General features: G+C 56.0%; 1 protein-coding gene across 17 annotated transcripts in view; it reads left to right on the forward strand.

The window, feature by feature from the left end:
* The first annotated feature begins 1,185 nt into the window (after nt 1-1,185).
* Nucleotides 1,186-27,517, forward strand: part of TPST2 (tyrosylprotein sulfotransferase 2) — a 42,629-nt gene continuing 16,297 nt past the window's right edge. For 14 of the 17 annotated variants that reach the window (XR_004974797.1, XR_004974798.1, XR_004974799.1 and 11 more), the window contains exon 1: nt 1,186-1,288. The gene's annotated coding sequence lies outside the window, so the exon portion shown is untranslated. Of the gene's footprint in view, nt 1,289-11,740; nt 11,912-13,634; nt 13,715-26,321; nt 26,695-27,517 lie in introns of those variants that run through there. The other 3 variants (XR_004974803.1, XR_004974805.1, XR_004974804.1) reach the window with 3 other exon arrangements.

The following is a 27,517-nucleotide window of genomic DNA, read 5'->3' on the forward strand; positions in this document are numbered from 1 at the left end:
GCTTGGTGGTTGTGTGTCTGTCCATTGCTGCAAGATGAAGTCCTGACTTCTTCCTACAGCCAGCGAAGTCCTGCAGCACAACCCCCGGGGACTCCTCTGACCTCCTCTCCCCCTTCCCCCCACATCCTGACCACTCTTCAGTTTATGCAAAGCCCCTAGAAGGACCTTTGCACCTGTGGATCCCTGTGCCTGGCACACTCTTCCATGAACCTGCATCTCTGTTTCAGGCCTCAGTATAACGACACAGTATAAACACCTCTGACCCTCCCGTCCTGGACCAGGTTCGCACCCCCTGTTCCCAGCTCCCCAATGCTTATTGGAGGGTCAGCTTCCCCCACCTGGACACAGGGCTCAAGTCCTCCTGTGACCTGCTGACTCCCATGCCCAGTACAGGGTGCCCAGGAAATGCCTCATTCAAGACCTCTTGATCGCTATTCCTCCACCCACCAAGGGACATTACAAAACACTCAGCAGGGCTCCCATGCGGTTAGTCATACAAGACCTCTAATATGTGCACAATAAACACTATATAATCTTGTTCTATCCACTGGAGACAGTAACAGCGGGCTCCATGAAGGCAGGGATTCCATTTCGTCGGGCCCAGCACCTTGAGGAGGGCAGACACTGTTTATTGTCCTGTTCCTCGGAGGACATTCAGCAGCGTCCCAGACCTCTATCCACTGGATGCCAGCATGACAACCCCCCTCCCAATAATGACAACCAAAAATGCCTTCCGACATTGCCGAGTGTCCCCGGGGATGCGGGGAGAAGGGCACAACCGCCCCTTCCTTAGGAACCACGGGCATATTTGAACACAGATGAATGAATACTCCCTCCCTCTTTTTATTTGCTTTATACTAACAGTAGCGTAAATGCACCCTGCGCGGGGTCTAGGGTGCACTTTTCCTTTTACACCACTTCTTGGCGATCATTGCACTCGCTGCTTAGAGACGGAAGGGATCTTCTCTAAAGCGCAGCTGCCTGAGGAGGGAACGTGGTGAGCGCGGGTCCTGGGGGTAAACTGGCGCCAGAGCAGGGCTTCCGGGTGTGTGTGTGTATGTGGGCGGGGCATCAGCTCCCGGGCCACGCCCCCACCGCGTGGTCGGGAAGCAGGGGGCGGGGGCGGAGCCGTGGGCGGGGCCTTTCAAGGTCCCGCCCCCGCGCAACGTCACGGCGCCGCGGCCCCGCCCCCGCGCGGGTGTCTCCCTCCTTCCCTCCCCGGCCGGGGCGGCTGGCGAGCCGGGAGTCGCTCGCTGGTCGCGCGGGCCGTTTCGCTGCGCTCCGCACGGTAGGTGGCCCTGGGGTGGCGCGGGGGGCCTGGGCGGCCGCCTCCGGCAAAGGGTGGCCTGCGGGTCGGCTCCGGGGGGCCTTCCGCCGTCGCGGTTTCCTCCCGGGCCCGGCGAAGCTGCCGGCGTTCCGGGGCTCAGAGCAGCCCGGGAGGCAGCGCGGGCGGGCTGTGGGAGGATCCCCACCCGGCGGGCGTTCCGAGCGCTTTCCGCCGGGTACGGCAAGGGCCCGGCCCCATTCCCGCGCTTCCCGCTTCGGACTCTGCACCCGGGAGGCTCTCCGCGTGTGTGAGTGTGTGTGTGTGTGTGTGTGTGTGTGTGTGTGTGGCGGGGAGTTGGGGGGACGCGGCGTGTCCCCGCCGCCCGAGACCCCGGCCGCTCCCCGGCGCGCGGGGAGCCCCAGGCGGGCGCCGGGACGCGCGGGGGGCGCGTGGAAGTTTGCTTGCAGCCGCCGTGGAAGTTACCGGGCGAATCACAAGTGGAGGCATTGGGAGGCGGAAATCTCGGGCTGGAGAGGGGTGCGCCGAGAGCTCGGGGCAGGGGAAACCCTCCTGAACTTGGGGTCCCACAGGAGGAGGGGGCGAAATGTGGCCGGAGGATCCCACCGCCCGGCCACCTCTCCCTCCCAGTATGAGCTGGACGGAGGACGCCCCACAAAGCTTGGGGCTGGAAGTGGTAGCAAGAGTAAGGGGGCAGGGGCGCCGAGGCTGGGCTCCCCGGACCTGGCAGAGTCATTTTTTAAATGTTTTTGCGGTCAGTCAAAACATAGCTATTGAGCATGTGCCACGTGCTGGTACTCCTCAGTGCGCTTGGGATACACATCAGTGAATCAGCAAGACAGAGATACCCGCCCCAGTGTAGTTCACAGCCTGACAGGTGGAAACACGATAAGCATACCTTGGAAGGTGGGGTGGGGGCACCATTCCGCCAGCTGCAGGCACCAGGAGGCATGCAGTGTGTCACTTGAAAGTGTGTGCCGGGCCTCGGTGCTCCGAGTCAGCCGGGTTCGCCGGAGTCCCAGCCCGCAGGGTGGGCTTTGGCCGCTGCACATCCCGGTGAGCTGAGCTGAGCATGTGCCCGTGTAGACACGTGGCTAAGGGAGCCCCCTTCTGCCCCGATGCTCCTCCCAAAAGGGGTTCAAGCCCCTCTTCTAACCTTATTGGATCTGGAGATCAAGCCACAAAAGAATTAGAGGTAAAACTACACGGAGACCTAAGACTGTTTAAAGAGCAGCATCTAAACCAGGCACCCTCCTCCATGCCTCAGCTCCCATGGAGGGGTGCCTGTGAAAGCATGAACGAGGATACCTGTTAGCTGGGCTTGGACTGAGGAAGACGAACTTGAGAGGTCCAGTGGTGAAGTATACGGGTTATAGAAACTACCATTTCTCTGGGGCCCCAGCAGCTAAGAGTGCTGGGTGCGGCTGGTACTTTACTAAGGGGCATCGCCACAGCCAAGGTATATGTTAAATACCTGACAACCAGGAAGGCGGGACAACCTGTCAGAACCGGCTGCAGCTCTGGAACTGCCTGCAGGCTCCTGCTGGGTCAACAGGGCCCTCAGGCTGCTATTCTGTGAACGTCTGAGCCTTTATGACCCTGTGGGATGGAGGTCAGCCTGGGCTTTCCCACTCAAAGGGGAGGAAGGGGGAGAACCGTGTGACTCAGCAATCCTTCAAAAGCACTGTGCCTGTCACCTCGCTCCTCCCCCTTTTACAGATGGGGAAACTGAGGCTCGGAGAGGTCACGCATCCATGACCCTAGTTCCCCTAGCGAGGGCTTAAACTCCCCCTCAGACCTCCTGACTTCAGGTCTTAACGGGGCTGGCCGCTTTTTCGGGTAGCATCCCCTGGTGGGAGCGTTCTCTGGCACTCCCCTGGCTTTGGGGGGTGCTTCCTGTTTTGAACCCCACAGAGGTAGCTGGGCCTTTACCTCCCCAACCTCCTTGCAGGTCTGTCCCCCACCCTGGGCTGTGGACACCTCTTGCGCACCCCATCTCATGGCCTCCCATTCCAGCCGGCTTGCCTGGTTCTTGGGCCAAGGTTCTGGATTTGGCCAGACTTAGGAGTGACGCACTCTGGTTCAGTAGTGATGTGGCCTGGGTGGGTCATTCTTCCTCACCCAGCCTCAGTTTCCACGACTGTAATATTGGCTTCCTATATTAACCATTTTACCCCATCACGACCCCAGGGAGCTATTATTTACTTAATATGTTTACATCACTTTGTCTTTTTTTAAACCTCATGTTATTTGTTTTATAGCAGCTTTATTGAGACTTAATTCATAGACCATATAATCCCCCCCCCCCCCCATTTGAACTATTCAATCCAGTGGCTTTTGGGATATTCAGAGTTGTGCAACCATCTAACCCTAGAACAAATCATCTGATTCTAGAACGTTTCATCTAATTCTAGAACATTCCCTCTAATTCTAGAACATTTGCATCTAAATCTAGGACATTTTCACCACTCAGCAGCCACTCCTCAATCCCTCCTTCCCCAGCCCCTGGCAACCACACATCTACTTTCTGTCTCTATGTATTTGCCTGTGCGGGACATTCCATGTAAGTAGAATCATGCATTGCATAGCCTTTTGTAACTGGTTCATCCATGTACAATCAGTCCTTCCCTTTCTTTTAGTATTTCATTACTTTTTATAGCTGAATGATACTCCATTGTATGGCTGTACCACACTTTACGTATCATGTGTCAATTAATGAAGTTCGTTGGGTTAATTCTGCTTTTTGGCTATTACGAGTAATGCTGCTATGAATGTTCATGTGTAAGCCTTTGTAAGGACATATGTTTTCAGTTCTCTAGGGTATATCCGTGGGAGTGGAATTGCTGGGTCACGTGGTAATTCTTTGTTTGACCTTTGCGGGAACTGCCAGACTCTTTTCCAGAGCAGCTGCGCCATCTTCCATTCCCACCAGCAGCGCACGAGGGTTCTGATCATCACGTATAAATTGAAGTCTTCTCCTAAGCAGTTCTGATCTTTGAAATAACTAGCTTTGATGTGCTAGGTAGGAATTATTTCCTAATATGCATGAAATTAAGCGTCTCATTAGCAGACTAAGGAGTGGCCTGCAGGTCCCCAGCAGCATCTCTGGGACCATCACTTAGGGAAGCAGGTCAAGCCTTGGCCCAAGGCGTGTGTGCGCTTTGCTCCTCCTGTAACGTACGTGCTGAGGGTATTCGACCGGGCCCTGCATGGGACAAGGGGACAAGGGGAGGCAGCGAGGAGCCAGGGGCTCGCAGCACCCACCCTGCACGGGACCTGGTAGAGCCTGCCGGGAACCTGTGGGCAGGATGAAGGAAAGGTGTAAACTCCTTGGACCCTCATACTCCAGGCCAGCGGGGGAGGGGTCCCCTTGACAGCTGAGGGTCCATAGAGGCCAGGGAGACCCTTGGGTTTCCTAGACTGCAAGGCCTGTCCCTTGGCCTCAAAAGGGAAGCTGGTCCTGCCCGTGCCCCACCCTTGCCCCCCATGCTCACTGGCAGGGGAAACCCCTGTGGCCACGGGAGTGGCCTTAGGGAGACACCTGAGACCAGGCCTTCTGGCGGCTCTCCAGCCTCATCTGCTTTTATTCATTTGTGCACACTTTCCCGTCCTTGGGCTTTTAAATCCTGCTGTGCACGAAGAAGGCAGCCTGAGGATGGAAACAGGGTTGGGAGGCGAGGCAGGGGGCTGCCCCTCTCTGGACCCCCGTGTGCCCTGCTGGGGGATGGGGGTGCACTCAGCCAGGACGGAGGCAGCAGCACCTTGCCGTCAGTAGGCTGTCATAGGGCGGTGTCTCTGTGACTTTATGGATCAATTTGTAAGATGAGTGGCAGGTCCCATGTGGTTGGTATTGGTGATCTGAAAGCCCGAGTGTGGCCTGGTGGCTGGAATTGGCCAGGTGGCATCGTGGAAGCTTGTCTGGGTAGCCCCCGCTCCCGGTCCCCCCGCTCTCCACCCCCCCGCTCTCCACCTCTTCCTGCAGGCCCCTTGCTGTCTGTGAACACATTTGCCTTGTCTAGGGCCATTCCAGAGAAGGTTCTGGGATGCCCGCCTCCTGACATGCCCCTTCTCGGGTATCCTCCACCCGGGGCTGTGGCCTAGAGCTGGGCCAAGCCCCACAAATTGCAGGGCAGGACCTTAGGGGAGGAGCTTCATGTTATCCTGTGTGCTCAGATGGCAGCAGCAAGGGAGGGTATCCAGCCCCTGCCAAGTGAGTTCTTGAATCAGCCAGACTTTTGACCCAGACTGCTGTGGCCAGAAGGCGGCTCGGGGGTAGCATGCTCCGTTCCAAGGCGGGGGTCTGCCTTAGACTCCTGCTGCTCTGCTTAGGGTTTGGGTGCCTGGGGCCACTGGCCACCTTCCCTAGTCAGTTCTCTTATCTGCAGCAAAGGCGCAAATAGGACCCAGCTCCTGGCTTGTTGGACAGGAGGGGAGGCGGGTAAGCACCCACCCTGCCACCAGGCAAAATGTGGGGCTGCGGTTCAGACAGGCTGTTTGGACTCCTGAGCGTACCCGTCCCTTTGGGAGCCAGCTGTCAAAGGCAGTAATTAAAAATGCATTTTATGTTCTTTAACTCATTTAGTTCTCCCAGCAGCCCTGTGAGATGAACGGGCTGAGGCACAGAGAGGTGAAGTAATTTGCACAAAGTCACCCAGCTAGGAAGTGGGAGAGATAGGACTGAAAACCAAAGTCTAGTTCTTAATTACCATCTTACCCCCTGTCGATACCCTATCTTACTGCCCAGCGCATAGAAAGCACTCGGAAATGTCAGTTATCTATAATAATAAAAGGATAATATGCTAATTAGACCAGATGTCCTTCCGGACGACCTTCTGGACGAAGCTGGGGCTGCAAGGGAAGCCTGGGTCTGGGTGCCAGATGGAAGCTGGAGCCGGCAGCCAGGGGAAGGAAGGCCTACTCTTGCACGAATTTCGTGCATCGGGCCTCTATTACATAATTATTATCACATATTATGTTACAAAATTATTGTATATTAATAATAAATGCTCATCCCGGCCCCTTTGTCCTCACTCTTCCTGGGCGGACAGAACAAACAGACTCTTGGCTTGTGAGTGTAGATTCCTCCCTCCCGCTTCCCACACTCATGGGCAGTCGGGTGTGGGTAAGAGCTTTCAGGCACCTGAGTCCCAACTCCTTCAGCTTAACAATAACCCACAACCGTCGGACCAACTAGAGTCCCAACTCCTTCAGATCACTGTGCTGCACTGGGCAAGCAGCTTCCCCTCTTTGAGACTCAGTTTCCCCCACTGTGAAAGGGGTGTGTTGGGCTGTAACAGAAGCTGCCTGTCGATGGCTTCAACCCACAGGGTAGGGTGGCTTTTATTTGGCACCCAGGGTGTTTTATCTTCAATCGAGCCAACAGTCAAATATTTGTGGAGAATAATTCCAATTTCTCACTTCTGTTGGAAACTCCGGAGCTTGGGCCAAACTGGAGTGGCCTGAGGCTGCCGCTCAGATGGCCTGGGCTCTCCTGGTCCCCGCAGTCCCCACTTGCCCCCTCGTCCCATGGGTGCCCTGCCCGACCCTCAGGGCCCTCTGGCCCAGCGCAGTCTTCAGGGCTCTGAAGGCACCACAGACTTGCCGGGTGTCAGCTGAACAAGTACTTCCATTGCTTTTCCAACAGCGTTTTTGCAGCCAGCTCTGTTTCTAGGACATCAGGGCTCTCCGGCCTCCTGCTGCCTTTTCTGCCACTCAAAACCCTCCAGGCTTTTAACACACCAGAAGCTGTCCCCGTTCCACACTTCCTGATGAGGAGTCCCTGTCTCTGGCCCCAGGGTCCCTCCTTAATGGCTTCAGGCCCCAACTAACCCGCAGTGAGATAGTGAGATAGTGAGATAGCCAGGGCAGCCTCAGTCCCTCTGTGAGGACTGGCGAGTGTGCCTGCATCCCAGCACGTCCGCTCAGCAGCCGGGAGCCGGCCTCACCTCACAGGGTACCAGGGAGGCCATCCCCTTTCCCGGAAACTGAAGCTCAGAGACACTTTCTCGAGGTCACACGGGCCTGGTGGGACAGCACAGGATTTGAACCCAGGTCCACCCAACCCCAGAGGCTACCCACCCCCTGGAGTCACCTGTCGATCCATCCCCGCACAGATGCCCACTGAGTGCCACCTCCACTGGCATCTGCAGTCCCTGTGTGTCCCCAGCGCCTGGCACCGGGCCTGGTTCATGCCAGGCCCTCGGTACCTCCATGATGAATAGGGACCCGTGGGGGACGGGATTTTAGAGGCCACCTGGTCTCCATTTTCCTGGTGTGTCCCTCCTGGTGGCGGCATCAGAGGAGCAGAGAGTGACCCTCTGAGCGGAGGGGCTGAGCTGGGACGTTGGGGACAGCACCTCTTCTTTGAAAATAGTGAATCCATTTCACACAGATATTAAGTGCGAGTTACGAGGGTTCTGGATGTGGCCACCATCAGCAGGTGGAACCGGGGAGCCCAGTGACAGGACGAGGGAGGCGTGAAGGGGGTCAGTCCTGCAGTGACCTTGCCCTTAATGCTCCCCTCTGCCCCTGAAGCTGCCGGAGCCTTGACTGAGGGGCTGGGGATGACTGTCAGCCGCGGTGGGTGAGGCGTGGGTGCTGCTTGGAGCTGAGCTCCTGCTCCCGGCTGCTCCTGTTCCCTGGGTCCGTCTTGGTCTCTATTTTTGTCTTTGTCTCCTTCCCATCCCTGTCTCCCTGTTTATGTCTGGTCCCCTACCCAGGCCTCTCACTGTTTCTGTCTCCCCCACCTCTGTCCATGGCTGGCAGGCCCTCTCCAACTCTGTGCGTCCTCTTCCTCACCCACCCCCTGCACTCCTTCCCCCCCTTCCCCTCTCCTCCCCTTGCACAGGCCCGCAAGCACAGTTCTCGGCCTGTCTCTAATGAAAAGCCTTGTCCCACTTCCTTTGGCTGCGAGTGACATCCTGCCTGGAGCCCTCAGAGCCTGCTGGCGTGGGAGAGGAGGTGCAGCCACTTCCCTGTGATGTGGAGGCTCACGCAGATCTGGAGCTTCTGAATCCACCCCAACCGCCCACTGGCCCCTCGCCCCGCCCACGCCACGCCCCCTGGCCCCGGGCTGTGGGGGAGGAAGAGGAAGCCCGAGCTGGTAGCTAGAGGGCTGGATGCTACACTGGGTTTGATTTGGTTTGGGGCCCGCAGCAGGGCTCATCACTTGGGGTGGGGAGTTGATTTCCCTGCCTCTGGGGCGCCCTCCCACCACCCTTTTGCTGTTCAGGGTCTCCCAATTGGATGATCTTGACTCAGTCCCTTCCAGAAACACCCTCACAAGCACTCCCAGGGACCATGTTTGACCAGCTCTCTGGGCTTCCCTTAGCCCAGTCCAGTCACCCCATACAATTAGCTGTCACAGGAAGGTACATAAACGATAGTGTCATTGTTCCACAAGACCCACTAGATTCAGTGGCTCTCAACCTTCTGGCCCTTTAAATACAGTTCCTCATGTTGTGACCCAACCATAAAATTATTTGCGTTGCTACTTCATCACTGTAATGTTGCTACTGTTCTGAATCGTCATGTAAATATCTGATCTGCAGGATGGTCTTAGGCGACCCCTGTGAAAGGGTCAGTCGACCGCCAAAGGGGTCGCGACCCACAGGTTGAGAACCGCTGCACTAGAAGGAGACACATGCAGCGCTCCATGCAGTCTTGCAAATTAGAGGCCCGCAGCAGTTGGTAGCTACCAGTGTTCCTACTCTTACTGATATGACCGTCATCATTGGAGTGAGTAGGCGAAAAGGGAAGGGAGGTGTTTAGGAAGAATGCAGAGTGTCAGTAACAGTACAGGGACAGGAAGGCATTTATTTGATGTCCAAGTCATGATAATCATGGCCAGTGATTACTGATGTCCTAGTGTATGTCGGGGGGGGGGGCAGTCCTTGAACTTCTCTGAGCCTCAGTTTCCACATCTGTGGAATGGGTGAACAATGCAGTCCAGTCAGGTTTATCTTGTTCTACTCTGCTGTGGGCCTCCTAGATATAAACCATTTCACTCTCCAGGGAGGTGCTTTTAATATTCCTGTTTTCAGATGAGAATAATGGGGGCCGGAAAAATGGGGCCACTTATCTGGGGAAGTGGAAGAGTGGGATTCGAACCCAGCCCTCCATCTAGGGGGCTGAGGACTACTATAGGTGATGGGAGATGAGATGGATGGGCCAGTGAGGAGGGCTCGAGGTTTACCTTGAACCTGAGAGGACAGGGAGCATGTCCTGCTGGAGTTAGTCCCTGGGTGGTCCTGGCTGTGCGGGTTGGGGAGGTTCACAGCACATCTCATTGGAAAGGTCCAGATGAACCAGTGTGGCATCAAGCACACAGGAGTGGGGGGGAAGGGATGGCTCCCCCTGGCTCCCTCCTGGTGGGGCCAGCTGGTGGTGGGTGGCAAGTTCCTGGTGGGGCTGGAGTTGGGCCAGGACGTGATGGTCACAGCCAGACCCCTCACATTCTAGGGGGTACATGCTCCTTCATGGAAAGGAGAGGATATTCACTGTCACCTTCCCCCAGCTCTGCTCTCTGGGACCTGCTCCACCGAGGACCAGGCACAGGGAGAGCCTGGACAGAGGCGGTAACCAGGACTCCAGGGACTTGCCTCTGCCTCCAGCCATTCATGTCTCACATACCTGAAATACCTATATATCGCCGGCTTCTGAGCGAATAGGTGCCCTCACTGAAATCTGACAGGAAGCAGGAGGAGCCCTGATGTGGGGGAGCAGTGGGGCCTCTGAGTCAGACACACTTGAGTGGGAACGCCAGCAGGCTGCACACACGCCACGGGCCCCTGGGCCAGTCACTTGCTCTCTGGGCCTCCGTTTCCTCACCTGTAACACGGGCATCGTCACAGTGATCATCTCCGGAGTCGCTGTGATGACTGGAGGTCAGAGGACCTGGTGCCGGTGCAGGGAGGGGCTCAGTCATTCATAGCAACCAGGCCAGTGCTGTCCACCCGGTTCACAGATGAGGAAGCTGAGGCTCGGAGACGGGCAGGGACTCACCGCATCTCGCTCCCTGACCTTGCTCCCGGCCGTGTCCAGGCAGGTCTGCGGAGGGAAATACTCTCCAAGGCCCCAGCCCCCTTCGCAGTCCCCAGCCACCTTTCTTTAGGAAAAGGCCATTCACTCCCAGTCAGAACCATAGGAAACATCCCTTCTTCCTCATGGGTTCCTCCCTTTGGTGGTGGTGTTTGCTTTTGTTTTCATTGCTTTTGTTCTGAGCAGCTCTGAAAGCCTTTGAAATTCTTCCTCTTCTGTCCGTCCCAGAGCAGGGGAGAGGGAAGAGGGTCTCCCAGTCCTGGGCTGTGTTTTTCCAAGAGGGAGGCAGAGGGGCAGGTCTGCCCTGGGAAACTGGACTCCCTGCTGTGTATGTGCTGCCTCAGAACCGGGCCTGCAAATTGTGCTCTTAAAACCCCCACCCAGCCCTGCCCGGGGTGGATCAGCTGGTTGAGCATCATCCCATGTCCCGAGACATCGCCGGTTCGATTCCTGGTCGTGTACATGCCAAGCTGCAGGTTTGATCCCCAGTGGGGTGTGCGGGAGGCGGCCCATGCATGTTTCTCTCTCATCTCTCCCCCACCCCCACCTTCCTCTGTCTCTCAAAAAAAACAATACAAAATATATTTTTAATAACCCACCCACATCCCACCCCCACCCACCACTCATGCCCCAAAGCCCACCAGGGTGTAAGCCTATTGCTTCTTGGATGAACGACAACAGAAGGTTCCCACCAGCTTATCTGGGAACATCACATCGGGGCGTTGCATCCGGCAAGTGCTTGTTGCTTGCTTGCTTTGTTCCTGGTCAAGCTTTCCCACCTTTTGGCCACCAGCCATTTCACAACCTCCACAACCAAGTGGACGCGAATGCAATTTAAAAAACCCATCCACTACAACTGGGGGCAGGGGCAGGGGGAAGTCAGCCATGAACTTTCTCAGCAAAAAGGATCGCAGCAACCCCCCGACCTCTGTGTGAGTATGTTCTCCAGTCGCTCCCGCGTGGGAAACTCCAGTTCACAACCTTGGGATGGAAGCGAGAGTGGTTAGCTGGCTGCAGCCCGCATCCTAAGCCTTTGGAAATCAATTTGTCAAAACAGTTGTTTATTTTTAAAATCCCGTGGGGCCTGGGAGAAGACCACCTGAGTGGGGAGGGTGCAGAGGTCGAAAGGGCCTGCGACGTGTCTGTGTCCGCTGGTGGTGAGTGGTAGAAGCCTCCCAGCTGTGCCGTTTCACGTTCCCACCAGCAGTGCACGGGGGCTCCGGTTTCTCCACATCCCCTCCAGCACTCGTGTTCTGTTTTGTGCTTGTAGCCTGCCGTTTTGTGTGTTGTTTTTTTTAATTTTTTTTTTTTTTATTGATTTCAGAGAGGAAGGGAGAGAGAGAGAAAAACATCAATGATGAGAGAATCATCTGTCAGCTGCCTCCTGCACGCCCATTACTGGGGATCGAGCCCAAAACCCAGGCATGTGCCCTGACCGGGAATGGAACCAGGAACCTCTGGGTCAGTGCTCCACTGCTGAGCCCCACCGGCCGGGCGATGGTCGCCTTCCTCATGTGTGTGACTTCGTTTCTCATGATGGTTTGGATTTTCACTTCCCTGATGATTAGAGGTTGAGCATCTTTCCATGTGCGTATTGGCCATTCCCACATGAAATGTCTTTAGAGAAATGTCCAGTCAAGTCCTTTGCCCATTTTTTAATCAGGCTGCTTCTGTTGGGTCTTAGGGTGTCTCTGTATAGTCTGGGTATTCATCCCTCATCAGATAGATGATTTGCAAATATTATCTCCCGTTCTGTGGGTCGCCTTTTTACTCTGTGGAGAGTATCTTTCGATGCACAAAATGTTTTCATTTCCGTGAAACCCAGTTTGTCTATTTTTTCTTTGGTCACCTGTGCCTTTAGTGTCACAGTGGTTAGAGTGTCAGCCCTTGCACCAAAGGGTTGAGGGTTCCATTCCTGGTCAAGGGCACCTACCTGGGTTGCGGGTTTGATCCCTGGCCCTGGTCTGGTTGCATACAGGAGGCAGCCAATCTATGTGTCTTCTTCACATCTAGGTTTCTCTCCCTCTCCCCATCACTTTCCTTCTCTCCCTCTTCCTGTCTCTCCTCCCTCCCCCCCTTCCTCCCTCCTCCTCTCCCTTCCACTCAATATCCTCAGGTGAGGATTAACCAAAAAAAAAACAAACATAAATGCGCCGTTGACAGGGTTTGCTGCTGGGTTGGATTGGGGTGGGATTGAAAGAGAGAGGGCTCAGGCTTTCAGCTGCCTCTGAGGCTCTTGGCCTAAGCAGACCGAGCTGCCACCAACTGCAGGTGGAATGTCCGGGGGCAGGTGGCGGGAGACCAGGAGATCAGCTCTGGATGCGTGCAGTTTGAGGAGCCAGCTCAGTGCCCAAGCAGAGGTGCCAGGGAGACAGTTGACGCCTGAGTCTGTTTTTGAGGAAAGAGGTTTGGGCTGGAGGTGACAATCCAGGAGTCATCAGCCTTCGGGAAAAGAGGAAAGCCAGGCAGGAGGGAGGGAAGAGGGCAGAGGACGGAACTCCCGCTGTCTGTGCCAGAACGGCCTGGCCCAGCATAAGGAAAAAGCCTGGCAATTGTCACTGGCCAACGGGTGGTTGGGAGAGAGAGAGGAAGACAAACAGACATCACCTCCTTGGCCTCTGAGCAAAAGCCGCCGCAGCCTGGCGGCACATTTACTGTATGTGGGTTTGGGGGTCTGTGTGCCAAGAACCGGGGTGTGGGTGGCATGATCAGAGGCCGTGGCTCAGATCACCTTTATGTTCCTGGCGCCTGGCACCAGGCCTGGCCCTGGGAGAGCGCCTGCCAGTGAGTGTGGACTGAATGAATGAATGAATGGAGTCCCTGTGCTTCTCTCTGTGAGCAGACGGGGAAGGCGTGCGGGTGGGAGGACAGGACACCCAGCCAGCAACATCATTCCTCAGTGTTTGACAAGTGTGGTTCTCTGAGACTGTTTTTATTGAAATCTGTCTTCCTCGAGAAGGTGCAGACATCGTAAGTGAGCAGCGCGATGTGTTTTCAAAGCACATACCCAGCACTCGCCCGCCCCCAAGATGCCTTGTGCCTCCTTAGTCATGTTCCCCCCAAGCCAAGGGTAACCACCATCCTGAAGTCTCCGACTAGGGATTGATTCGGCCTGTCTTTTTACTTTATATACATACTAGAGGCCCGGTGCACGAAATTCGTGCACGAGTAGGCCCTCACAGCCCCAGCTTCATCCAGAAGTTCGTCCGGAGTGTCATTCCGCTGTTCGGCCCTCCGGTGTAATTAGCATATTATGCTTTTATTATTATAGAAAAGCTACTTTACCACACATATATTCTCTTTTGTATAGACTTTCTTTGCTCAGCATGATAGCTGTGAGATGTATCCGAATTATAATACGAAGTTCTGGCCTGTTCTTCCTCCTGGCTGGTTAGTGTACATTTATTTATTTGTATTTACTTATTTACCCATTCTCTGGTTAATGGACATTTGAGTCGTTTCCAGTTGGGGACCACTGCAAATAGTGGTGCTGGGAACATTGCAACATGTGCCAGTTGGTGAACAGTTGGTTGCATCTCTGGTGATGTGTACTTTAGCGGTGGAATTGCTGGATCCTAGAGAAGGCATATGTTCGGCTTTCATCTCTGTTATGCCAAAGAGTTTTCTAAAGAGTTTGTGCCAGGCTACCCTCCCACCAGTGGAGCGTGAGAGTTCTGGTTGCATCACATCCTTGCCAACACTTGGTCCTATTTTTTTTTTTTTTTTTAGCCATTCTGATGTACAGTGGTCTCATATTGTACTGTCAACGTGCATTTGTTTCCCTAATGGATAGGATTGAGTGCCCGTTCATATGCTTATTGACTATTTAGATAACCTTTGGTGTGAAGTATCTCTTCAGACTTGCCCATTTTTCTGTTGAGTTGCCTGGCCTGTGCTTATTGATTTCACAGGGGTCTTTATATATTCTGGACACAAGTATCTTGTTTGATATATGTATTGTAAAGATCTTCTTCCAGGTGTAACTTCTTCTGATCAGTAAGAAGAGAAACCAGGAATTCATTGATTTGAACACAGGTCAAGAAGCCCTTCATCTGTCTGAGCCTCAGTTTCCCTCCCTAAACCCAGCAGAGAATTTAGCCCAGTGGTTGGTGTATAAACGGCCCACTCTTGGTAGTCATCACTCCAGGTGACTATTGGCACCTTTGCTGGGGATGAAAGAGCCCTGAACGCAAATGGGTAAAACCAACCCTGTGGGTCTTTTCAACCCAAGTCATCCCTGTTTCTCAGGTCAGTTCTATAAACATCTATTAAACACCTGCTGTATACCGGTCTTTGGGCCAAGCATTGAAAGCGCAGCAGTGAATAAGACTCATACGGAGGGGGTTGCACCTGTGGGCGCCCAGGGAAGCACTCACCGGGCTAGGGCATCACGGAGGGCTTCCTGGAGGAGGCAGGCCTTAGAGTATACTTGAGTGTCTTCTGTTCTGCACACTTGGGTTCCTTCTGTGCGCCAGGCACTGATTCCCAGCCAGTGGTGACTTGTGCCCCCAGGGGACACCTAGCAATGTCTGGAGATATTTTTGGTTGTGATGACTTGGGGAGCGGGTACCACCAGCATCTAATGGGTAGAGGCCAGGGATGCTGCTCCATGCACAGGATGCCCCCACCACAGTATGTGGCCCAAATGTCGTTAGTGCCGAGGTTGCGACACCGTGAGATGGACAGTTACAATAAGCTGTGACATTACAGTTAGGGGAATGAGCAGAGGGACCTCGCTGAGCCTCACCTCCCTCCTCTGTCAGGTGGGAGGGGAGCAGTGCTGACCACAGCAGTTGCTGTGAGCACGTAGTAAGCTCAGGAGAGCAGCCCGGTGCCCGCCCGAGGCAGGGCTCCGATGGCGGCTCCTGTTTGTCGACTCGTGCACATAAGTCCCCCAGCAGCTCCCTGCAGCGAGAAGTATGAGCCCATTTTTCAGGGGGAGGAGACTGAGGCTGAGGGCGTAGCTGGTGAGAGCAAAGCTGGAGCCCCAGCCAGCCCTTGGCTTCGGAGCCCTTTCCCTCTGCTGCACGTCCCCCATCCTCCCCCTCACCCCTGCCCCCCCCCTCCCGAGCAGGAGCCCTGGCGTTTCTGGTGGCGCTTGACAAGGGTAGGCTTGCCCCGTGGCCCTGCCTGGCCCTCCGTCCTGGATGACTGGACATGAAAGGCACAGGTGCCCAGCCCACCGAGCCCATCCCTCCCTCGGGGACTGTCCTTCCTTTACGCGGGGAGCCTGTACCCTTTCCGCCCTCCTACTCCGTGCGGCTTTCTGCCAGCCGCGTGGTTGGGCAGGAAGCTGGCCCGGAGCAGCCCGGGAGGTGGCCGGATCCAAGAAGCCAGAGCTGAGGGGGGCCTTAGAGGTCGTGGACTCTGGTGGTCTGGACGCCTTGTTCGGCCTCCGTCTCCACATCTGGAAAATGAGAAGAATCATCTGCTCTGGGTAAACCAAGCGCCGGGCAGTGCCAAGGTGCTGCAGAGGGTTCTGGCAGTGCTGGTGGGCGGGCTTTCGGGGGCCCTGGGGCAGTGCCTGCTGCCATAGACAGGCTGCGTGGCCCCGAGCCCCTGACCCTTTTCAGGTGCCCCCCCGAGGCTGAGCTTCTCGCAGTGTCTTGGTCAGTCCCCTGGGGTGGGACGAGCCAGCTTCCAGCTCCTGACGCGGTTACCGAGTCCCAGGTGCCCTTACAGTGTTCCTTTGTGACGGGGGGCGCGCATCAAACACGACAGCAGCCTAAATGTGTCAGGAAGGCCTTGGCCAAGTGCACGGGGGGCCGTCCCTGCTCAGCGGGATGACCCATCGGGGCTTGGGAATCGCTGTCTTGTGTTCCACGAGGATGGAGCCCCGTGAGTGCTGGGCTCTGTGTGTGCCGTTCACCGACGTGGCCCGTGCTGGGACAGGACCGGGCACACGGGCGCTCGGGCAATGCTTACCGACTGTCGGAGCAGACACACTGGTATGGAAAGGTCTCACGGCCTCGTTGGAGGGAGCTGTGCCAGTTTCAGAAGGACACGCGGGATCTGGGGCCTCAGCCGTGGCATGACTGGCATTTGGGGCCAAATGACCCTTTGTGGTGGGCCCTGACCCAGGCATCGCAGGATGTTGAGCAGTATCCCTGGCCTCTGCCTATTAGATGACCCCAAAACCGTGTCCAGACATTGCCAGTTGTCCCCAGAGGGGCCAGTCTGCTCCAATGGAGATTGAGAACCCCTGGTGTGATATGCTGGCATGTGGACGGGAAGGGGGGGTGGTGTTTGGGAGGCTGGGAGAGAAGCCCCATCTGATTTTCATCCAGGTGGGTATTCGGCTGTAACCTCAGAAGGCAGGTGAGGGTGCTCCTCCCCAAACTGACCAACAGTGGGTACCTCTTAGAAATGAAGGACGGGGATGGGATTGGAGACTTTCCTCCAGACAGGCGTCAGCGTTCTCTGTTTTTTTAAAATACAAAGATTGTTCCTGTGACTTGAATAATTAAGTCAATTTAAAAAATAGGACTGGTGCCCTGGCCAGGTGGCTCAGTTGCTTGAAGCGTCCTCCCGTATACCAGAAGGTTGTGGGTTCGATTCCCTTTCTCTCTCCCCCTCTTCTCTCTCTAAAAAAACCATATCCTTGGGTGAGGATTTACAGAAAAACCCCAAAGGAATGGTAGAAGGACCCACTTACTTCTAAGCTGTGAGGATTTAAGGAAAACACACCCCTGAGTGTTTGGCATAGCGCCTGGCACACAGCGGGCACAGCCAGAGGACAGCATTGCTGTTTGCTTGTGCTGCACCCCTGTGGCAGCCCCTAAGCCTGTGGAAGCAGTTAAGAACCTCTTTGCATTAGGCCAGCTGGAGCTCAGAGAGGGGTAGGGACTTTCCCAAGGTCACACAGCAAGGTAGGAGGAAGCCAGTGTTCCCGGCTCTGAAGGAGGGGCCACACCTCCTCTACTGCCATGTGGCCCCCGCCAGGCATCTGGGCCTCCTGGTCATCCCACCTGTGCTCCGAGGCCATCATGCCTATGGTGTGTTTCAAATCCCACAGCTTCTTGATGCTTGACGTTCACCAGCCCAGCTGGCACCGAGGACACAGGCAAGGCAGGAAGTGGCAGGAGGATAGCCTATGGGAGTTGTGCTGTGTTTTTGCCCAGCTGCAGTGCAATGGGAAGACTGCCAAGGATGTGGAGATACGATGGAGGACGTTGGCACAGTCTGTCCCTGTAGATGGGCACTGGCCGCCAGCCCTGCACAGCTTCAGAATTATACCATACTGCTTCAGCTCAAACACGTGCCCTGGCTCCCTAGTACCCACGACTGCATTTCCTTTCTGTGCCCCCTGGATGAGCATTCCATGGCCTACAGAAGATTCTTCATGACGGAGCTAGATATCAGATACTAATAACAGTAATACTAGTAATAACTAGAGCTCCTGCTGTTTGCCAGGCACAGTAATGAGTGCTCTACATGCATTACCTTAAACTTAATTTTTACAAAGGCCATCTGCAACTGCTGCAAAATCGGACTCTGGTTTTACAAATGAGGGGAGTTAAGTGTCTTGCCAAGGCCACCAAGCCATGGCCCAGCCAGGATCCGCATCCTGACTCCAGAGCCAGACTTGTAGCAGGAGGCCGGTCTCCCTCATCTTGTTGGGAGGAGGAACCAGCCTGATGCCTGCAGAGGGGAGCCAGGCCACGCTGCTGCTGCGTGACCTTGCCGGGCGCCCTTGGCCGGACTCTCCTCAGGGCTTGCCCCAGGCTTTCTCCAAGGCTGCCAGGCTTGTTCCGAGGCTGGCTCTATTCCTCAAGGCCCTGAAATTATGTAACAAACCTAGAAATGGCCTGATTGCATTTCTCCACTCCTTTGTTTTGCATCTTACCGCTGATGTATAGCTACTGTAGCTCAGGGAGTCGGGGGAGAAAGACATGAAGCTCCACTTAGCCTTTGAGGGTGTACCTTTCTGGAGTATTTTTTCCAACATCAATATTTACCAGAATGGGATCCGATAACCTATTTATCACTGAACATCTCAGCCCAGGTATCCCTCAGGTTCATGAATCCTTTTTTACAGACGGACCCAGGTCTGTTAATGTTGTGCCATGAATATTTAATTAGAATGTCTAATTAGAGATGATGCTAAATTAACAGCTGGCATTTACTGAGATCCTTCTCCTGCTGGTCCGCCCGGAGCACTTTAACAGCTATCCCAGCAACCCTCTGAGGGAGGCAGGCAGTTCAGCCCCATTTTACAGATGAGAAAACTGAGGCTGTTGACGTTAACTGGCCCCAGGTCTCATGGCCAGTCCTTGTTGGCAAAGGCAGCCATGGACGTGTCCGTAGCCCCTCCCGGGTTCTCCTCCCATGCCTTAACCATTGAGCCACCTGGCCATGTGCCTCCCCTCTCGTGCTCTCATCATGCTCTGTGTCTTTGAGGTGGGCAAGTGAGATTGGTGCTAGCCAAGAAGAGAAGACCCTAAGGTCCTGAGACATTCAGAGCCTTGCACAGCCTGACCAGCACTCACAATTTCCCAAAGCCCAGGCAACCCCAGGCTCCATACTTGGCGTTCAAGGCCAGGCCCAGTCGGTTCCTTGTCGACCTCCTTTCCCTGCCCTCCTGCCCCCATTTCTGACTTCTAACCAGCACCTGTTTCTCAAATCCCTGCCATGCATCAGCCACAGCCGCTGCTGTTTCTCATGGCGAAGCTTCCACCTCAATCCTCCCAGCAGCCTTGCTAGTAAGAATTACTGGCCCACTTGATAGATGAGACATCTGAGGCCCAGAGAGAGAGAGGACACTGTTAGGGGTCTGGAGCAGAGGCAGGCGTGCACCGAGGCCGGCTGGCCGCACCCCCGGGTCCTGTCCACCTACCTGAGCCTTCTCTCGCCCACCGCTGGTGACTCGATGCTGATGCTGAGCCTTGCTCTGCTTCCCCCCGAGGCCCTATGTGCAGCGTCTGGGCCCAGAGTCGCCCCACGGCAGCCCCTGGCGCCCTCCCGCTCACTTCTGACTTGATACCCAAGGTCACGTGCTGGCGTGTGAAATCACTCTCAGAATATGCCGTCAAGCTCTTCCTGTAACCCCTGCTGCCTGTGCTTGATGGTGGAGAGGGGACATAGGCAGGAATGGGCGGAAACGGGAGCCAGGCCCCTCCCGAGTGCAGCTCCCTGGGTCTGTGCCCCCCACCCCCCCGGCCCAGGAGTTAGGATGGAGAGAAATGACATCTTTATTGACTCAATTAAAACTTCCTCCCGGCGGCGGTGTAGGTGACAGATCGCTGCAGCGGGGCCAGATCACCAGGAGAAACCGCATGGATCTTGATATCATGTTTCAGTTGCTACAGATCCATGCGAATTGCATCCTCATCCTCTAATTTATTGCTCTAATAAAGGGCCAGATGGGTTACTAGATCACAGCATTTTTTTACCCATGTTCTTAGCCAGATTTTGCTCTAATTGGTGTCCTTCTAATCCTCTGGGACTCTCTAAACCCTCCTGGGAAAGGACCCATAGGTTTCACCAGGTGGCCCAAGGGTTCCACGGCACAGAGTCCACGAGCTGGTGAGACATGTGTCTGATGCCACCCAGCACCGCCATGGGCAGCCACCTCCCCGTCTGGTCAGAGGGGCGCTCTCTCCCTCATGGGTGTTTGGGGAGGTCAGCAGTTGCTGGGTGCAGTTCTGGTGTGGTATCTGTCTGTCCGTCCCGTGGGGGTGGCACTGGGCCACCCTAGCTTGCCCATGCGGGTGCTCCCACAGTCCCCCTGCATGTCCTGCCTCCGGCATCCACCCCTCCGTGCAGATCGTCTGCCTCTCCGGTGACTGTTACGACACTCCTCACCGGCAACCCGTGTCTCCTAAGAAATAAGAGTACATAATCGTCGCTAATGCCACTGAGCTCATGCCCTGTGCCAGCCTCAGGAGCCAGCCAGGTGGGTGCTGTTTGCAGCCCTATTCTGCAGAGCAGGCGAGAGAGGCCCAGAGAGAGGCGAAGTCGTCAGCACAAGATTGCAACAGATTGCACCTGGCCTGTCCAGCTCTTACCCCATACCCTATGAACATTGCATTCCCTCGGCCTGGCCAGTAGCCCTTGAATGCTGAATTCAGGGCCCTATGCAGTATTGCATGGTGGGGGGGGGAAGAGACCATACTTGGTGATGCAGATCCCTGGGCCCCATTCCATAACTTCTCAATCAGAATCCTTGGGGCTGGGTCTTTCAATAATTCCAGAAGATTCTGATGCAAGTATAAGTTTGAGAAAACCTTAGGGAAGAAATAGCATAGTTATACTAAAGCTCTGGTCTGAGGGCTGTGTATCAGTTCACTGATGGAATCCCCGCTACTGCGCTGAGCATCCCCATGGCACAGGTGGGGAAAGCGAGGCAGAGAAATACTGTGAGCACCTTCCTCTCCCCTCTCTCGCAGGGCATCATTGCTAGTCATCAGCAGAACGAGGCCTCAAAGCCAGGCGTGCGGACTCCTCCCCCAGTGCTCTTCCCCCATCTCTGGCAGCTTCTTGGCCGAAGAATGGAGACAGGGTGGTGTGTGTGTGTGTGTGTGTGTGTGTGTGTGTGTGTGTGTCGGGTGCAGGAAGCCCTGGCTCAAAGGTCACTCTGGGCCCTTCCTGTTTGCATTGTTACCAGGCAGGAGGGGTCCCATGTGTTCCCAAGCAGGAAGCCTAGAGCCAGGGCTGACCAGGTGCTAGGGGCGAGGCTGGGAGATGGGGCCGGAGCTGGAGCTGGCCACTGCCCGGAGCAGCTGCATGACCTCAGCTTCCCCATCTGCGCATTGGGCAGGGGAGGGGTGGGGGCTGGTTAAGAGCTTGGGTTCTGGCGTCACAAAGTCCTAGGTTCCAGTTCAGGCTCAGTCAGTTCCCGGCTTCGCGGCCTCAGACTCGCACTTCCCGTCTCTGAGCTTCAGTTTCCCCCTCTGTCAGATGACTGATGAGGGTGCCTACCCCCGGTGGTGGTTAGAGGCCGAACATATAATAAAGTGCCAGGTGCACACAAGCCTCTTTCCTCAATGGCAGACGCCTCCGTGTGCCTGCGTGTGCGTGCATGCGTGTGTGTATGTGTGTGTGTGTGTGTGTGTAATCAACGATTTGTTTTCCCGAGTTGTACATTTTTCTCTCACCCACCAAAGGCAGACCACGAGTCCTTCTTGCCCTTCTGATACAGGACTCAGAACCAGAACTACGGTGGTCTCACAGAAACTCCCCGCATTTGCATTTCGTGGGCTCGTCCGGGTGCTGCCCGCAGCCTGGTTTCGTAAGGACTCTATCCTGGACTGCAGCCTTGGGCACTCCTGCATGGGCTGCCTAGGCCTGCTGTCAGGCTTCGTACAGACCAGTCACTGTCCTCGGGTCAGAGTCCTTGCCTCCCCCGCGCCCGCCCCACCTCTCAGAGAGCAGAATGTTCAGTGCTGACAGTTTTGCATGTTGGCTCTGTGCCAGGCCTGATGGGAGTTCGGGAGTTCCCTGCTTCTTTCCTCCAGGTGTTAGTCCCATTTCTCAGATGAGAGCACTGAGGCTCGGGGAGCTGCCCAGAGTAGCTCAGGAGACCCAGTCTCTGGGTCGGGAAGCAGGATTGTGGTCCTGCTTTAAATCATTTTAGGTAAAAATTGCAAAGCAAGTCAGGAAAGAGGTCCTGGATCTAGGAGTGTGGGCCATGTGGAGAGACGGGGAGAAAGACTCAGATTTTCCTGCTGGCTCCCTGCTTCCCAGCCTTGTGGCCTTGGGACCTCCTGAGCCCCAGTAAATGGAGGGTTAATACGGAGGGTGAAATGGGGGGGTTGGGGGTGCCTGTGAGGACAAAACTCAAAGATGTAAGTCCTCAGCGCGGCGCCTCAGCCCAGCAGTGCTAGTGCGAGCGTGTTCTGAAGGCAGCTGCCAGCCTGTCTCGTCTGCCTCCCTCTGGATCCCTCCTCACACTTTTAAGCCCGGGCGCGTCCAGACCTCGGAATTGCTGTTTTCCTCTTCCTCTCGCCTGTGGAGTCCGGCAGGCTTTTCTCAGCTGGCTTCCCTCCAGAGTGGTCCGAGGTCTCATTCCCAGGGGCCCTGCCAGAGAGATCCCTGGTCTCCCCAACTCTGCGCCCGCAGGTGGGGGCTTGGGATGGTGGGGTGAGCGGGGCTCAGCGGGGTCGATGGTAACCATGGCGATGGAATGTGTGGGAGCTGGTTCCCGAGGGGAGGGCTTGTAGGACTGATAGCTGAGCACCTGGCACTGGGCTCCCCGCCCAGGCCGCTCTGTAAGGGCAGGGACCTGCCACCTTCGCTGGTGGCGTGTGCTCCAGCCCTCCTCCCCCTTCATGGAAACCTCTCTCCGCTGAGCTTGGAGAAATTACGCTGAGTTAGAAGTTCAAATGAGTGTGAGGCCAAATCAGTGGGTATCAGTGTAAATGTCACCTTGTTCTGTGACCTCCTGTGGCTTGACACCCTCCCCTCCCCCCCCCGAGGGGGGCATTTCCTTCCGAACATCTGTCACAGGCGTCTTGCTGTCTCACACGCTGCAGCTTTGCTCCCACTAGAAGGTCAGCTCCAGGAGGCAGGAGCCTTCGTCTGCTGCTCTCCATGTGCCCTGGTACATAGTAGTTGCTCAATAAACACTTGTGGAATGAATGTGGGTCTAAAAGGATCTTGAAGATTGAACAGCCCCCCGCCCCCCGCTTCCAGGGTCAGTGGGAAAAGCGAGCAAAGCTCCCTCCCATCCTCCTGCTGCACCCATGTTATGAGTCCCATGAGGGTGCCATGGAGATCCACCTGGGGACAGAGCCAGGGATGGAAACTGGCTTCTCCTCTTGCTATGAGGCTTCTGACCACTCAGTTCTCAGAGCTTCGGTCTCCTCACCTCTCAGATGGGAATGAAAAGCCCCATCTGCAAAGTTTCCACAGCTCTGGCAGGTGGCTCAGTGGGTGGGGCGGCGTCCTGGGCACGGAGAGGTGTCTGGTTCCATTCCCAGCTGGGGCACAAGCAGCAGGCAGCCGATTGATGTTTCTCTCACCCCCTCTCTCTCCTCGGGTGAGGATCAGAAACAACAGTTTCCACAGAGGATGAAATTAGAAAATGAAAGCCCTCATGTAAATCGCGCTCTGACTTATTTACATCCCCCATTGCTTCTCTGCGGCTAGTGCCTCCTCCACAGCGGCCACATTTCAAGGGCCCGGTGCCATATGCCCATTGTTATCATCCCCATTTTACAGATGAGGAAACTGGGGCTCAGGGTGGGTCAGTCAGTAGCCCGTGGGGCTGGGCTTTGAGGCCCCACTATAATTTTTAAAATACTAGTCATTTTATTATTATGTAGAAAGACTATATGACAACGCTGTGCAAGTCTGTGATGAGTAGAAACATCCTCACCTGCCCCTGGTGGCATTTTACCTCTCCTGTATTTCCTTCTTGTCTTTTTGTTTTGTTACCTGCGGTCTCTGTTACCTGTGCTGCTCGGTTTGGCTGATTAGGCATTCGCTTTTTGGCAGAGTCCTGCTCACCTGGCACACACCTGGCCTTCGTCATCCGCACGTTAGAGAGCCGGGCCCTCACCCGCCCACCAGGGCTGTTGTGAGGATAAAACGAGGGAGGGCATGGAAAGCCCTGGGCCCCGTGTTAAATATGCAGTGGAGCATAATGAATGCTTGCGTTTCTCCTCTAAGAAAAAGGGGGCTCATTGGCCCCCCTCCCCAGGCCGCTCCTTTGCCTTCCAAGCCAGCGCTGTCCCACAGAATTCAGTGGGAGTGTTGGGGATGCCCTACCCCCGGGTCCCCAGACCTTTTCTACAAATGTCCAGAGAGTAAATACTTCAGGTCTTGTGCATCACATAGAGTTGTTGTTGCTGCTTCTCTTCCCTCCTCTCCCCCTTTCTCTGTTCCCCCTTCTCTTCTCTTCTTTCCCTTAAAAACCATTTAAAAGCCGGTTCTAGCTCCTAGGCCATAGAGCAACAGGCCAGGGGTGGGAGGGCCAGCTTGGCCCCATTCTAGACCTGCGCCTGGCCACCCGGTGGCTGGCACACAGGAGCTGCATTTGAAATGTTCTTTCCTTTTACTTTAAATTCAAATGCCCACGCGTGGGTGGTGCTCCACTTTGGACGCGTGGCCCTGGGTGACTGCGGCTCAGCCTGTCCCTTAGCCCTGAAAGGGCCCTTCAGGCTGCAAGCTAAGCTGCCTGGCTGGCCTCCTCCCCAGCACCAGGCATTTCAAGGGCTCCTGAGAGCAGCTGGGCCGAGCCATCCCGCCTCCCTCCCGCCCCCTCTCCTCCGTCCTGGACGCCTCAAGCACCTTCTCCCTAATTGTTTGTATTTGTTCCAAGAGGAGGCCTCCCGGTTATTGGCCACCCGAGCCCCGGCAGGGCCAGGCCTGTGTGTTCTGTAGCGTGGTGGCTCGGGGCTGGTTGCTGTGGTTACACCAGGGAACCTTTCACCATCCGGGCTTAGATGTACTCATTAGGCTGGCATTTCAAAAAAACTGTATAGAAGCGAGGAGTCGGAGTAGGGAGAACGGACAGAGATGCGGGAACAGCCTCCCCCCCGTTTATTTCCATCATGATCGGGGCTCAGATGAAACAATAGCTGAGATGTCTGAGGACTCGCTGTTCTTATTGGAACCTCCCACCAGCCCATTTTACAGAAGGGAAAACCAAGGCTCAGAGCAGGGACAATCCATGGGGCCCGGGAGTCATCCATTTCCAGAGCTTCTTTCTTAACCACCCGCTCCTCCAGGAATGGGACCGGAGGAGGGAAGGTGAAGCTCAGACAGCGTGGGATTTGAAATGATTTCCGCTGGTGGGCCTCCACTGCCCTGTCAGTGAAATGGGTTGGCAGAGACCCAGGGCTCCCGAGCAGCCGTGCCTCAGCTCAGATTCCCGGCTCGCACCTCTCTGCCTGAGAAGTGAGCCAGTTCACCCCTGGAGGTCCAGGCAAGTTCAGACCCAGCTGTGATATCCGGGGCCCAGATGGTCTCCCCTGCCCTGCAGCTTGTCCCCCAGAGTGCTTTCCCCCCAAGTCACTGTTGGTGCCCTCGGGGAACCCACCATCCTCCTCTGAGGGGCCCACCCCCTTTCCATGGCACCCGCCCCTAATGCAGCATCGCCTGTGCCCAGGGGTCAGCGGGCAGGCAGCCTTGGCGAGCGCTCCCTAGGCTGCAGTCCAGGGATGGCAGCGCCCAGGGAGGTGGGCGCAGCTCCCGGTCCCCCGAGTCCCAGGTCCTCTCGGGGCAGCCCTAGGCACAGTCACCCCACACCCCGAGCCTCCATTCCTGGGGGCTCGGCAAAGCCCCCGGGCGGTGGCCAGGCTCCACAGCCCGTGTCCCTTTGTCCCAGGCCGGTGCTCCCGGCACCCACGCCATTCCTGCCTCAGCTCCCGGAGGAAGGCTGTCATTATCTCTTTTTTACTTTTGGAGGAGGAAACGGAGTTCAGAATGAAGTCCCTTGTCCGGTCACCGCCTGGCAAGTGGCAGAAGCAGGATTTGAACCCCGAGCTGTAGCGCTCCGAGTCTGAGCTCTTCCCCACCCTCCTCGCTGCCCTCCTCACTGCCAGGACGCCAGGCACCTTCCTTGATGGAGCCTGATGGACTGGGGGACAGGCCCGGTTCCTGGGCTGCGCCCACCGGCCCCTCCTGGGGTGGCTCTGGGTGCCCGGGAAGCTGCTTTGGCTTCTGGCTTTGTGGGTGGCCGGCTGCCAACTCGCCCCGCTTTTGCTTCCAGAGCCCCCTCCAGGTCTTTGCTGTTCTCTGCTCTGTCTGGGCTGCCTGCGTTGAGCTGTTTCTCTGGTAGCAGAGGTGGCCTCTGGCTGGGGGCCTGGCCAAGGTCAGGGTTCGGCTCAGTGCCTGCTCCTCTGGCCCCGGCCCTGGGGCAGGGTGCCTCTCGCTGCACTGGGGTGAGGCTTTCCCACCCCAGAGGCTGGAGGGGATCCTGTTGGATGACGGTGGGAAAACTTTGGCATGAAACGCGGGCTTGTCTCTAAGTGCTGTTGCCCATGAACGGTCAGTATTCAGCCAAGCGGGGGCGTGGCTAACATTCCTCTTATTCTCGCTGTCCCTCTCCCAGGGTCGCCCCTGGCCTTTAGCACCCAGATCACTTCTAACCCCTGACGAGCTGGAAAGGACAGGAGTCCCCGCAACCCGCGGTTTTACCTTCCGTGATTTCATTGACGTGCAGTCAACTCCGGTCCGAATACATTCCATGGAAAGTTCCAGAAATAAACAATTGATAAGTTTTCAACTGTGGGCCGCCCTGAGTAGCGTGATGCAATCATCGTTTGGGGTGTGAATCATCCGTTTGTCCAGCATCGCGCAGGGCACGCTCCCGCCCGTAGTCGCCGTGTTGGTCATCAGAGAGCGACTGTCGGGTGTCACGGTGCTTGTGTCCTTGTTTGACTTAATGGCCCCAAAGTGCACAAGTCGCTTAAACTTTATCACAGGTTTGTATTATAGGAAAAACATCGTATATCCGCGGTTTCAGTTACCCACTGGGGGTCTTGGCACGTATCCCCCAGGACAAGCGGACGGCTGTACACACAGGACCTTGCACACTAGCCTTTCCTTTCTGGAGAGAACCTTCCCAGGTCATCCCCTTTTCTCCCTCTCTCCTCACACCCCCCCCCCCCCCATTGCCATCTGTTCCCTCAAAGCTCCATTCTCTCCTCCCCACTAAGTGTCAGGAGGAAGGGGTGGTTATGCTAATCAAGCGAACACGTGACTGACAGTTCCCCAGGGGCACTGACACCGAAGTAATCATCATGGGCGGACTGCTGAGTGGCTTTATGTCCGGCCCAGCCTCCCACCCCCTGGCAGTAGCCAGATCTGGAATTCAGGGCACCCAGGAACCCCAGCATTGTCAGCAGCACGTTTCTGGAGAGGGGTTCCCCAGCTGCTTTCTGCAGCTCAGAGCCCAGTGGCCCCAGGAGGAGACTCAGCGTTGCTTTGTCAGTCGCTTCTAGAACCTCCCACCACCTTCAAGGTCAGGGGCCCCAGCCCTTTGCAGGGAAGGAAACTGCGGCTTAGATGGAGGAAGTGACTCTCCCAAAGCCGTGTGGCCAGGAAATGCCTCGGCCTTTCATCAGCTTCGACCCTGGGCCCGGGGGTACATTTTCCACTCGCGTGGACTGAAGGGCCCCAGGCCAAGCGAGCCCTGCGTCTGGATTGGTCCAGCTGCAGGCCAGGTCCTGTGGTGGTTTTGGCTGGACCTGATGTTCAAAGAGGAATGCCGTCTCCCCATTCCCTTCCCTCCACACCCTGCTCCGC

The sequence above is a fragment of the Myotis myotis genome, unplaced genomic scaffold (assembly GCF_014108235.1).
Source record: "Myotis myotis isolate mMyoMyo1 unplaced genomic scaffold, mMyoMyo1.p scaffold_m19_p_20, whole genome shotgun sequence".
Taxonomy (NCBI): Eukaryota; Metazoa; Chordata; class Mammalia; order Chiroptera; family Vespertilionidae; genus Myotis; species Myotis myotis.